The sequence below is a fragment of the Motacilla alba genome, chromosome 2 (assembly GCF_015832195.1).
Source record: "Motacilla alba alba isolate MOTALB_02 chromosome 2, Motacilla_alba_V1.0_pri, whole genome shotgun sequence".
Classification (NCBI taxonomy): Eukaryota; Metazoa; Chordata; class Aves; order Passeriformes; family Motacillidae; genus Motacilla; species Motacilla alba.
The window spans coordinates 144,997,734-145,010,109 of NC_052017.1; positions in this window are offsets into that span (position 1 = coordinate 144,997,734).

Below are 12,376 nucleotides of genomic sequence, written 5' to 3' on the forward strand. Positions count from 1 at the left end.
TCGACTAGCAAGGAAATCTCACAGAGTACAAACCAGAGCAAGCCAATGACAGCAGATGAGGCAAAGGAAAATCACAGAAATAAAGGTGTGGAAAGAGACTTGTGGACATGAGCCATTTTGTTTTGGTTTGGTTTTTGGGGTTTTGTTTGTTTGTTTGTTTGGGGGTTTTTTGGTTTTTTGTTTGGGGTTTTTGTTTGTTTCTTTGTTTAGTTGCTTTTTTAAAGTTTTTTTTTGTTTTTATTTTTTAGTTTTTTAATATTACACCAATAGTAAACAAAAATTTCATAGAATCATTGCTTCATAGAACAGTTTGGGTTGGAAGAGACCTTAAAGATCATCCACTTCCAATTCCTCTCCCACGGGTAGGGATCCCACACATTAAATACGGTTGCTTAGGGCCCCCATCCAAACAGGCTTGAACCTCATACAAAGTTGCTTGTTGAATCCAGCTTGGGATTTAATTGCTTTGATTACCTGGCTCAAGATGAACTTGACCCTCCCTTCCTCTTTTTCTGCAATGCGGACTTGGAAAACCAGGTGTCACTGTCATGTTTCACACAACCATTGCCCAAACATGGTGCACACCAGACCAAGTACAGAACACAGCGGAAAACCAGGCCCTGAGGCAGTCACCGCTATCCTAAAACCACAGAATATCCTGAGCTGGAGGGGACCAACAAGGATTATTGAGTCCAACTCCTGGCCCTGCACAGGACACCCCAAGAGTCACACCACGTGCCTGAGAGCATTTTCCAAGTACTCACTGAGCTCCGTCAGGTTGGTGCTGTGACCACTTCCCTGGGAGCCTGTTCCAGCGCCCAACCACCCTCTGGGGGAAGAATCTTTTCCTAATATACAACCTAAACCTTCCTTGGCATAGCTTCACGCCATTCCCTTGGCTCCTGTCATTGTCACCTGAGAGATCTATGTCTGCCCTTCCTTTTCACCTTGTGAGGAAGTTGTGACTGCAGTGAGATCTCCCCTCAGTGTCCTCAAGGTTGAACAAACCAAGTGACCTCAGTCACTGCTTAAATGGATTCCCCTCAAGGCCCTTTGCCATCTTTGCAGCCTTCCTCTGGACTATCTCCAACAGCTTTATATCCTTATATGCTTAAGAACATGAAATAAATATCCTTATATAACAACAGGTATTTAACACTGCGGGAAAGCTGCCATCAGGGATGGTTCCAGTGAAAGAAAACACAACAAAGAGCTCTCCCCTGGCAATATTCACACATCTTTATTGCACGGCACAGATGCATCACACATACTGACACATAGAGGTCAGAATGAGCCTGCATCCAGCTTAACTACCCCACAGCTTCAGTATATTGACACCTGCACTATTTGGGGACACCAAACAGTGCAAACAGCTCAGGAATCCTACATTCCTATGCTGAAAACCTCAGAAACTGCTGCTGGTACAGATTCACACTACCTCAAATTTATTTACTGTCTTTAAAGCTGTGTTTAAATCCATAATTACAAGTTGATGCATATTTGTGAGTCATACAGACAAAAGGCACCAGCAATTCCAGGCTCTTCAGGTTCTTAAAACCAACCTGATACATGCTTCAACCTACAACATCTCACCTCTGCAAACCTCTGCTAATTGGGGGATACAGAGGCTTGGCCATCTTTTTGGACAGAAAAAAAAAAAAAAGCAGCCAAAATGTATGGGTATATGCCAGCCATGAGTTTTAGACTTCCACGTTAAAAAATGATTACCTAAAATGTCTTCTGTTTTTATAGGGCCTGGAGCATTCAGAGGCACTTTCTCATGGTCGTATGAGATCTCAGGTGCAGTACTAAGGTGAGAAAGAAAACATCAAATAAACCCCTAAGTCTACACCCCCAAAGTGAAATACACTTTCATTTCAATGGAAAACTAAAATATTAATGTAAAAAAAATCAGAAAAAATTATCTTGTTTATTTCACTTTCAAAAAAAAAAAAGGGAACTTTTTCAGTCAGCAAAACAGCCATTTAATTAGGCTTTGCAATTCACATACAATTGAATAAAACACATGTAAAAAAAGGCATAACTGCCTCAACTCATTATACACTATTGTTTGAATGAATACAGCTTGCCTCCATATCCCCTTCACAGTGACTTTCCACGAATCATCTCTCTGAGGGCTGAGGGACTGAGAGAGCTTTGTGCAGACAGGTCAAGTGGACCTGTGTGCTCTTGGAGAGTCATAAACAACACAAAAATCTAGTGCATGTAATTAAGCTGAAGGATACAGACTCATTAAATCATTTCCACCAAATGATGAGAAGTTTCCAGCAATCAGATTGCTCAGGATGCTGCTAAAGGAATGGCTCTGGATGCAAATTTGACTTGAGGAATAGAATGCTTTGTGCATCTTTCAGAATCTTGCCAAGGCAGAATGAGAAGAAAACAGTGCATTGAAGTTTCCAGTCTGAGCCTCAATTACTGCAACTGTAGTAAAATAATTCTATGAAAAATTCAGAAAAAAACATCCTGCAAATGCAGGTAGGGAGGTGCCTGCAGCTTGTTGAACACGATAAAAGGAGGGTACGTGTGTGCATTTCGCATTCAAAATACAAGAGAAACAATATGCTTTATAGCAGAAAATCGGCTGTAAAATGTAAAGGCGTCGGGGATGAATGAGAGAGGAAGCCACCGGGAGGCACTATTGCCACTCAGCAAGTGCGTGATCAGAGCCTCTCCTGCTGCCGCAGGTGCTCGGCCAGCAGCGAAAGAGCCTCGTGTGCAGCTCACCTTAGGAACCACAGCACCCCTGAGCAGAAAATGCACTTCTTTAGAGGCTGGTGCATTTTTACCTACCTTGAATTGTGCTGAAAATGTATGCAATAAAAATGATGCGTGACTTTTGCTAGTTACCAGAGACTAAAGTGGTAGTGGTGGGTTTGTTTGGGGGTTTTTTTGTTTGTTTGTTTTATTGTACAGCATCATCTAACTTAATCCTGAACAAAAAAAAAGAGGGCTGTCATGAACAAGCCAAAATCTCAAAGGATTATGAACGAACTACCTTGTAAATTAGAAATCTAGTAATGTCTGCAGAATGAATATTTTCAAAACTGCAGATTGCTATGCAAAAAAGAAAAATGAGAATAATGATAATATGACTCTCCTTGCAGTTGAAAAAATCCTTTAATTTTGCGTTTTATTAATTTTATACTGTATCAGCCACTTTGATTTTAATCTCAGAAGAAAAAAAAAAACAAAGCTGAGTGCAGTACAGATGAAAAATCAGAAACCACAGAAGCCTGAGACATCCTGTTCTTATACTGACATCAGAATAAAAGTTCACAAAATCCAACTTCTTTTTTCTTTCAGCTAAAACAAAGTAAAATCTTATTTTTCATGTAATTAACAATTCTTTGGCAATTTGAAGAATATTGTCTTTTAAATATTGTCTTTTAAAACTCTGCATTCAAATATTTTGAAGTAACTTCATAAAAATATTTGACTCTCACTTATGAAGTATCACAGACAGAGAAGGGTTTACCTAGTATTCTTCTTATGCATTTACTGTATTTTTAAATTTTGCCATAATCTACAAAAATAGCATATGAAAAATTCAATTTAAAACAATATTTTAGGATCTCTATTGATTCATATGTACAAGAGCTTAATTCCAGAAGCAGATCACACATATAACAGTTTCCTTTTCTGCTGTTATCCACAATATTTCAGATGCAAGATATTTCCCCATTTTCATCTCAAGGAAGAAACACACCTTAAATTATTGATAAATGTGGTATCAGCTGCCTTGACTACCCAACAACAATTAACGCAGGAAAATCAGCTGATAGCATTGAGTGTAGAAATACAATGCAAAGAATCCAAAATGAACAATTTTAAGGCACATTATACTTTGAATTATTTAATCCACCACACAGAACTCATTCAGAAAAACACAACGCACATCTCAATTGAAACTCCTCCTTATTGCAGAGGTTTAATGTCAAAGTGAGTCTGGTAGGTTAATTCTATATATCAGATCTTGTCTGGCAAATTTGCCTGTGCCAAAAGCATGTGCTCAGGCAACTGGAAACAGCTGGCTTAAATTTTCCTCTACTCAAAGCTAGAAGAATGAAAATCAGCTCCAGGTTTGCTAGCCACCCTCCTACAAGAGTGTGTCACCTGAGATGATGGTTATAAGCAGAAACTGGAGTCAATGACACAAAATAGTCTTGATTTTATGGCACAGCCACACACCTGGCTTGTGCTCTGCTATGTGACAAGGCAGCAGAGTTATCCCAGGTCAGATAATGATGGGCACCAGAGGAAGGTGGTTTGCTCCATGGGGTGCCAACTGAAAGCTAATTGCTGCTCTGTCATAGCTTACCTTTGGACAATTTTCTCTGCCTTGGATCTTCGTCTCCAAAATATTAATTCTCTAATGATCACAGTATTGTACAGATAATTCAATTTATGACTGCCATGCTCTTCAATACTGTTGTAATGAGGCTCATATAAAAAACTTCAGAGAGGTCCTTAGAACTATCCTCTACATAAGCTGGACAAGCAGAAATTTCATGCCTTAGGCACAAGATAACCAGCAGCTTCCAGAAGAGCTAAAATATCTGCTTATTTCAGGTACTTATTTAGTTCTTATTGCTGGACAAAGGAAACAAAGAGTAATCATTTAGTTCTACTCCAGAGAGAGAGAAAAAAATTGCTAAGTTCAAGAATGTATTCACTGAAGAGTGGTCAGGCATTGGAACAGGCTGCCTAGGGAAATGGTGGAATCATCATCCCTGGAAGTGTTAAGAAAACATTTAGATGTGGCACTTGGGGACATGGTTTAGTGCTGGACCTGGCAGTGCTGGGTTAATTATTGAATCTAATGATCTCAGAGGTCTTTTCCAACCTTCAGAATTCTATGAATCTACAATAATATTCTGCCTGTTTTCTCCTACCTTTACTAAAAATATGTGTGAAATTATAGTCAAGTTAAATATGGGATTCAGACCTACTTATATTTACAGGAGAGTTCGAATTCCCAGACAAAAACTGGGAATATCATCCTGCTGTGACAAACTGACAGATGTTTAAATTCTTTTAGTTCATAGGAGACAATTTCTTGTCACAGGTACTCAGTGAGCCAGCCAGGAAAGATGCCCTCCTTGATCTGCTGTTTGTGAAAAGAGAAGGATTCATGTGGGATGTGATGGCAAGTGGCTGCCTTGGCCACAGAGATCACAACATGGTTGTGTTTGAAATTTTCAGTGCAATGAGAAAAGGGACAGGAGAGTTGCTGCCCTGGACTTCAGGAGAGCAAACTTAAAGCTATTCATGAGCTATTTAACAGATTATCCTGGGAATCTGCTATTGAGGGTTTGGAAGTCCTCAAGAACTGATCAGTCTTTAAGAAAACCTGTGTAAGCAGGGGATCCAGTAATTCAACTGTGTCTTAAGCAAGTGGGAAAGAAATCCAGCTTGGCTGAACAGGGGACTCGTTGCGGGGCTCAGGAGGGAAAATAAACTGTATGATCTGGTAAGCGAGCTCAGGCTTTTCAGGAAGAATACAGAGTTTTGGATACTGTCCATCACAGCATGTTCTGGAGAAGCAGTCCAGCTATGGAAAGATCAGATACACAGAGCACTGGGTGAAGAATTGGCTGAAGGACAGAGCTCCAAAGGCTGTCACCAGTGGTGTTCCTCTGGGGGTGTTTCTAGGGCCTGTCCTGTTCAATATATTTATCAACAATCTGGATGCAGGAGTTGGATGAACCATTAGCAAGTTTTCTGAGGATACCATAATGGGAGATGTGGTTTGCTTTTTTGAGACACAAAAGGTCTTAGAGAGGAAACTAGACAGATAGGGTAATTGGGTAGTGATTAACTGGATGAAATTTAAAAGCTGAAACTGTGGATTCTGCACCAAGGATGGAGTAATGCTCAGCAAAAGTCTAAAAAAGGAGAGCAGTGGCTGTAGATCAGCCTGCAGGCAAGGATCAGCTCACCAGGAGCCAGCAGTGAGCCCTGGCAGCCCACAGGGCAAATCCCATCCTGGGGTGCATTAAACACAGCATGAGCAGCAGGGAAAAGAGAGGATTATCCTGCTATGCTCAGGGTGGGAGCCCTGAGTGCCAGGCTGGGATCACCACGTGAGGGTGTGAAGGTTCATGACTGTCCAGAGGATAACAAAGATGGTGATGGGGCTGGAAGCTGTGTCCTGTGAGGAGCACCTGCTTAGAGAGCAATGGGGTCAACACTCAGCCTTGTCTGGTTTGGAGGAGGCTGAGGAGTGACCTCACTGCTCTCTGACAGCTTCTGAGGGGGGAAGGGGAGAGGGAGGTGCTGAGCACTTCTTGGGATCCAGTGATAGAACATGTTGGAATGGTTCAAACCTGTGCCTGGGAGGCTTAGACTGGACATTAGGAAGCATTTCTTTACTGAGAGGGTGGTGAAACTGTGGAAGAGACAGAGATGTTGTCGATGCTCCAGGCCTGTCAGGGTTTAAGGAGCATTTGGGCAATGCCCTTAAAACACTTTAATTTTTGGTCATCTCTGAACTGGTCAGGCAGTTGGATTAGATGGTCTTGTAAGTCTCCTCCAACTGAAATAGTCTGTTTTGTTTAGTTCTATTCTTGTAATTCACATAGAGTGATTAAAAATCAGCTCTGTCCCCACACTGCTCATTGTGCTGAGTCCCCACAAGTTTGCTCAGGAACCTGTGATGACCTCTGTGTGTGTTTTCATCCCTGTGCTAATGAGAGTTAACAATATTACAGAATCCATTTTAAAAGCTGCCATTTCCAACACTGATGCCAGAGGTAACCTGCAGATAGGAAATAGTTGCATTTGTTTTATTAAACAATGTAGTTGTTCACTTAGCCTAAGCCTTATGGGGTTACAGGTAACCAGAACAGCACCAGTTTCTTGAACCAGTTGCACCCAGAACATCATCAGAGAGCATTTAGAAGGTTATATTTCCAATGTTGTTATTACAAATTAAGCCATTCAGGGCAGATGGTTCCAGAAAAATCTGAAATTTGACCAAATGAAACTCACCTACCTTCATTATTTGGAAGATTTGTACAGGACTGAGGATTCTTTGTCCTTCTTTTTCCCTAAAGGATAATATTGTTCTTACAAGCTGGTGGGAGTAGAAAGCTATAAACAACTGCTGATGGGTTGTGAACTGACTAGAATAGTCATCATAATTAATAACTTAGTAATATTCACTACAATGTCATGACTTGGCAGAAACTTTCATCTATAATTAATTATAGTCCTCATTTTGGATAGGTTTGGGGTTTTTTGGGTTTTGTTGTGGTTTTTGTTTTGTTTTGTTTTTTGGGTTTTTTTGTAGGAAAAGGAATGACAGTGTTTGTGCTTATCTATTCAACTGCTAACATGAGTCTAATTTCATTAACAGTGAAATTTTGGGTTTGATTTGCAACAATAAAAACATAGATGCATAAGCTCTGAAAATTCCCTTAAAACTAACTAAAGATTTTCTTGCTTTTACCAAGGTAGAAAATTAGAATTTTTTTCATATTAAAATAAGTTAAGAAAATATGCACTTGCATACACTTATGGTCTGGAAATTGCTGTCCATTTTTTCCAAGTAAATAATGTAGTTATTAGAGCTAAAAGACAGGCTTGGAGGACATTTGTTTTAAAATTTACTCCATGGAGAGTTCCTGGATTTATATGCTTTTCTATGGGAAAGGGCAAAACAAAAACAGTGTTGAAAACTAGGTTATATAAATAGAGCATGCACCTAGTTATGTACTATAAATCATGCAGATGAGTATTTTTAACTGGGGGAAGGAGACACAAGAACAATGAAGAAATATAGATGTTCTTTAACTCTGAGGTGATGATATTCTGTTCTGAACACACCAGAAATGCTCACAGACATTGAGCTTGCTTCTCAAAGAGTACTGATAAATGAGGGAAGGCCTCCCAAGGTGTTCCCTTAGGTTCCCTAAGTTTAACAAAATCAAAAGTACTCTTCAGTAAATGTTTTTTCCTCATGTCTTTCCTCAAATAAAATGTATTATGCACAAAGATTATTTCAATTTGGATGCTTTGGAATTTCTGTTGTAATAAACAGGGCTCTGAGGACTTCTCTGTAAATGCTTTTACTGTTTATTTACGTCATTTTTATCAACAAAAACACTTATCTCATCCCCAACATCTTATGTCCCCCCAAAAAAAACCACAAACCCAAATATTATTAGGTTGGAGATGCTGAGATATGCTTAAGTTGCTGCCTCTCTGCATCTTCCATCCACAGAACAAATGGAAAAGAAAGTTTACCTTCCTGCAGGATTGATAGTTAGATTTTTATTACATTCATTATATACTTAGAAAATGGATTCTCTGGCTGTTTAAGTTAATTTTATAGCTAAATTAGCTGTAGGATTTAGGAATAGTCATGCACAATTAAAGAGAAAAGTGCAAATAAAAAAAACAACCTGAGGATATTTTTTATGGTAACTCCATTCTTTACACAAATATGGCATTTTTTTTTTCAAACAGATGTAATTCTGTCTTCTTTCCCTCACAGCCCAAAGCATGTGCTCTGTCAGGATCCAGAAAATATGTAGAGCAGTGCCTAAGATTCAGACACCCGGTCTGGAAGATGTTTTCTGAGAACAGTCAGGAGAGAGACTCAGAAGGACAAAAGCTGCCAAAATACACTTGTAACTTTTTTCTTTATAAAAACTGAGCTGCAGCACTATCTGTCATTGTATTAGCCCAGTAGCCACAACATTTACCCAGAAACTGTTGAGAACTAACTTGTATGATTTGGGAAGATTTTCCTCTCTTGGAAAGCTACTCTAGTCAGCAATTCACTCTTTCACTTCCATTCTCCTCTTGCCATATGAATCTTTCATCCTTTTCAACCCAGACAAACACTTTGAATGTACCCACAGGGTACTATGTTTTGCATTCAGTAGACATTGGATTTAAACAAGAAATAATCTTGAGAGTGAGTTGAGACTCCACACTCCACACTCTAAATTCAAGGCATTAAGCACTGGTGTCAAAGGATTTCTGATTGAGTGTTAAACCCAGCAGGTTATTTTGCACAAGAGCATCGCAATGATTTTAGCACAATTTTTTTTTCCATTTTTTTAGATTAGACATCATCCCTCACAACTGGCTTAGACTCAGGACTCTCAGAAGGTTATCTAGGATGTCTTTAACAGAACTCTGTATGGTGCCTAAATTGCAAAAAAAGACAGAAAAAATAACTTCACACTCAGAGTTTTGCCCTGGAAACTGCTGAGGTACCAGCAGTGCCCTAGTGAATCGGATTGTCTCCTCAAGGGAACGAGCTCTCCTGGAGCATTGCAGAGAAGGCATATGGTAGGCTCTGGCTTCCATTTCTTGAGACCAGGCACCCAAAAAAAAAAAAAATTGCAAAAAATCACTGCAGTCCTTTATCCATCTGTCTTTAGTGTGCTGGTGTGAGACAATTTCTCTCCAAGTTGTTCATACTGATGGAGTCCTACTTAACTGAAGTACTGACATAGAAAATAGCTGAGCAGATCAGCTCTTCCTGGAGGATAACTTTGCTCACTGAAGCAGATGATAGTCATCCACAGACTTACACAATCTTGAGAAAAGGAGGAAGACACAGAAGTTCATTTCAGCTAAAATTTTGGTGGCTCTCTGTTCCCATTATAAATGTACTCATTAGAGTCCATCATAAGAGGCCGTCACCTATGTTTGAAGTTAAACACCCACACAACCTTTTGCACAACGAGGTCATAGCTATTACCAGTTTTGCTGGTACTTATTTTTATCTGCTCTCATCCTAGTTTGTTTATAAGAGGCTACAAAGAACTGTAATGTCCTTAAACACCATCCAGACATGAAAAGCTTGGTGGAGAACTTCAATTCCCTACAGAAAAAAAATATGGCTAAGCCACAGGGGAAGAAGCATTTATGTTTTTTAAAACATTTTTGAAATCACTAGCCTTACAGAGTAGACTTAATCTGTGAGAACAAATCATCTTATGATAGATTTCTTTGGAGCTAACATCAAGAAAGTAACGTGTTGCCATTGGATACACCTCAGCCATTTAGAGGACAATAAATATTGTCTGAAATCAATATATTTGTGTCCTTAACCAAGACAAGAAATCCCAATCATTCCAACCATTTTTGTCTGTAAAAGAAGATGGTGTTTTTCAGAGACTTTCTATAAGCTACAAAGAAATTCTCCATGGATGGGAAAGGGTTCAATTCAGTTGTGTAAGCACAAGTGCTACTAAATGCTAAGGTGTAGAGATATAGACAGACACATAGACAGACAGATAGATCTGTGTGTGTGTGTTTGTGTGTGTGTGTGTGTGTATGCACCTTAGGGAACACATATAAACCATACGTATATATTCTATAAAGCTGGAGGTCAGGTGTGCTATTCCAGATTTGTCATGTCACATCAGACACACGTTTGGTCCCTGCCTCCCTGCCAAGTGAATACTGTGTCACCTTTATGCTGAAAGAGAGCTCAGTCCTTGCTGTGCACTCACTGCTGAAGCACAGGTGGTGACCTTGCTGGCCACCTTTACTGATGGTCAGTAATTTAAACAAAGAAGCCAGAACTACATCCATGATTGTCAGCAATTCTTACTCGCCCTCTATTCTCCCTCCTTCACCTCTATGTGTTAAGATGTTAGCTAGAGGTAATTATTTTTCATATACAAAATTTAAGCCATACATTTTTATTTCTCAGACACATGCAAAACCCAGTTTAGAAATGAGTGTTTTGATTTAAACATCCGTTACTAGGCTCAGATTGACAGCAAAAAGAATTCACTGAGAATTTCTAAAAAAAAAGTCACACAGTTCTGGTGACCCCGTTATAAAATGTAAGAGATCACTGTTTCACAAAGTAAATAGCAAGTCTCATTTTCCTAGAAATTCTCCTCTGTTCAAATTCAATGCACTAAAACTGTTCTCCAGTGGTAGAGCAACACCTGCCTGCAGGGGAGCATTGCTTGAAACTGACTTATACATTGTACTAAAACTGCACCCTGCAGACAACAGAGGGGTATAAACAAAAGCTGTATCACCCCACTGAATATTGAAATGATGGCATAAAACTGAAGATTCAAACTACTACTACCAAAAAAAAGCAAAAACCATAACCCACCAAACCTCCTAAAAAGCCATCTATCTTAACAAGGGCTCAACAGATGATTTATTGCATGCTGCTCTCACACCCTATTATGAAGGAAATAATGAATCCCAAACCAAAGGGTCGTACATGATGTTAATAAAAAAATATGTCTTCTTTGCAGAAAGAAATCAAAACACAGGCTCTAAACCCACCTGATAACCCTAACCAAATGGACCACAGACAAGGTTATGGACCCTTGCTCCACTCTAAGGTTCCCTAGCTCGTGCCACAGTCTTTAGCTGTAAGACACAGTTTTACCACACACTACCAACTCTTCATCTCCTTTTTCCCAGGGTGTTAATAAGGCCTAATTAGCAAAACAACCATTTGCAGTAGAACTACATTTCCCAGAGTGGTCTTTTTGCAAAGCAGTTGTTTTTCAATACCTGTCAAGATCCATATAACAGAGAACTTTCTTCTTGAACCTTTGTCAGGGAATGGATTTTAAGACCCAATTGAATCAGTCAGTACAATTGGTATTGTAGAGCTGTTCTCAATTCAGGGTTTTCAGGTATTTGTAAATGAAGACAAAAGATTAGGTTCTTACAGGGATTCTATATTGTCTCAGCTTACTCCACTGTTGCATCTGTACAATGTTTTATAACTGATTACTTAGTAACAAAATTTAAAAGAGTAAAATTTTCTAAGAATTTCCTCAGCCCAGGAAGTGTTAAATGACATGTGGCACAGGAAACATCTAGGGCTACATTTTGAGCTTTTTGGGGGTGCCTTAAAATTTTTTAAAACACACAAAGGGTTTTTTTAGTATGAGAAAATATTGTTTTTCATATTTTTAATACATATTAACATTTATTTCTTCCAAAATTTCTTATATTGGTGCTAATGACATTTTTGGTGGGTTGGTTCTAAGACACTGGAGAAGCAGAAATGAATTCAAAATTTCAGGGCTTCTTTTTTTTTCAATTTGGATAAAGAAACACATTATAAAAAACAATAGCTGTGTGTGAGGCCTTAGGGTTTTGAGGGTTTTAAGGGTGGACGTTGATGGCTTTTTTTAAACCAGGTTAGAAATAATTCCAGTAAAGACTCTTGCTGTGTCAGCAGAGCTGGATAAAAGTAATCAGTACAAAATGATGTATGGGTTTATTTTCTTTAATAAAAAACCCATACCAAACCAAACAAAGCCCCAAAAGAAAACAGAAGTTGAGACTCAATGTAAATAAGGAAAAGCTAGCTGCTGCTGCCACGAATGAGTGGTTTAGGTTG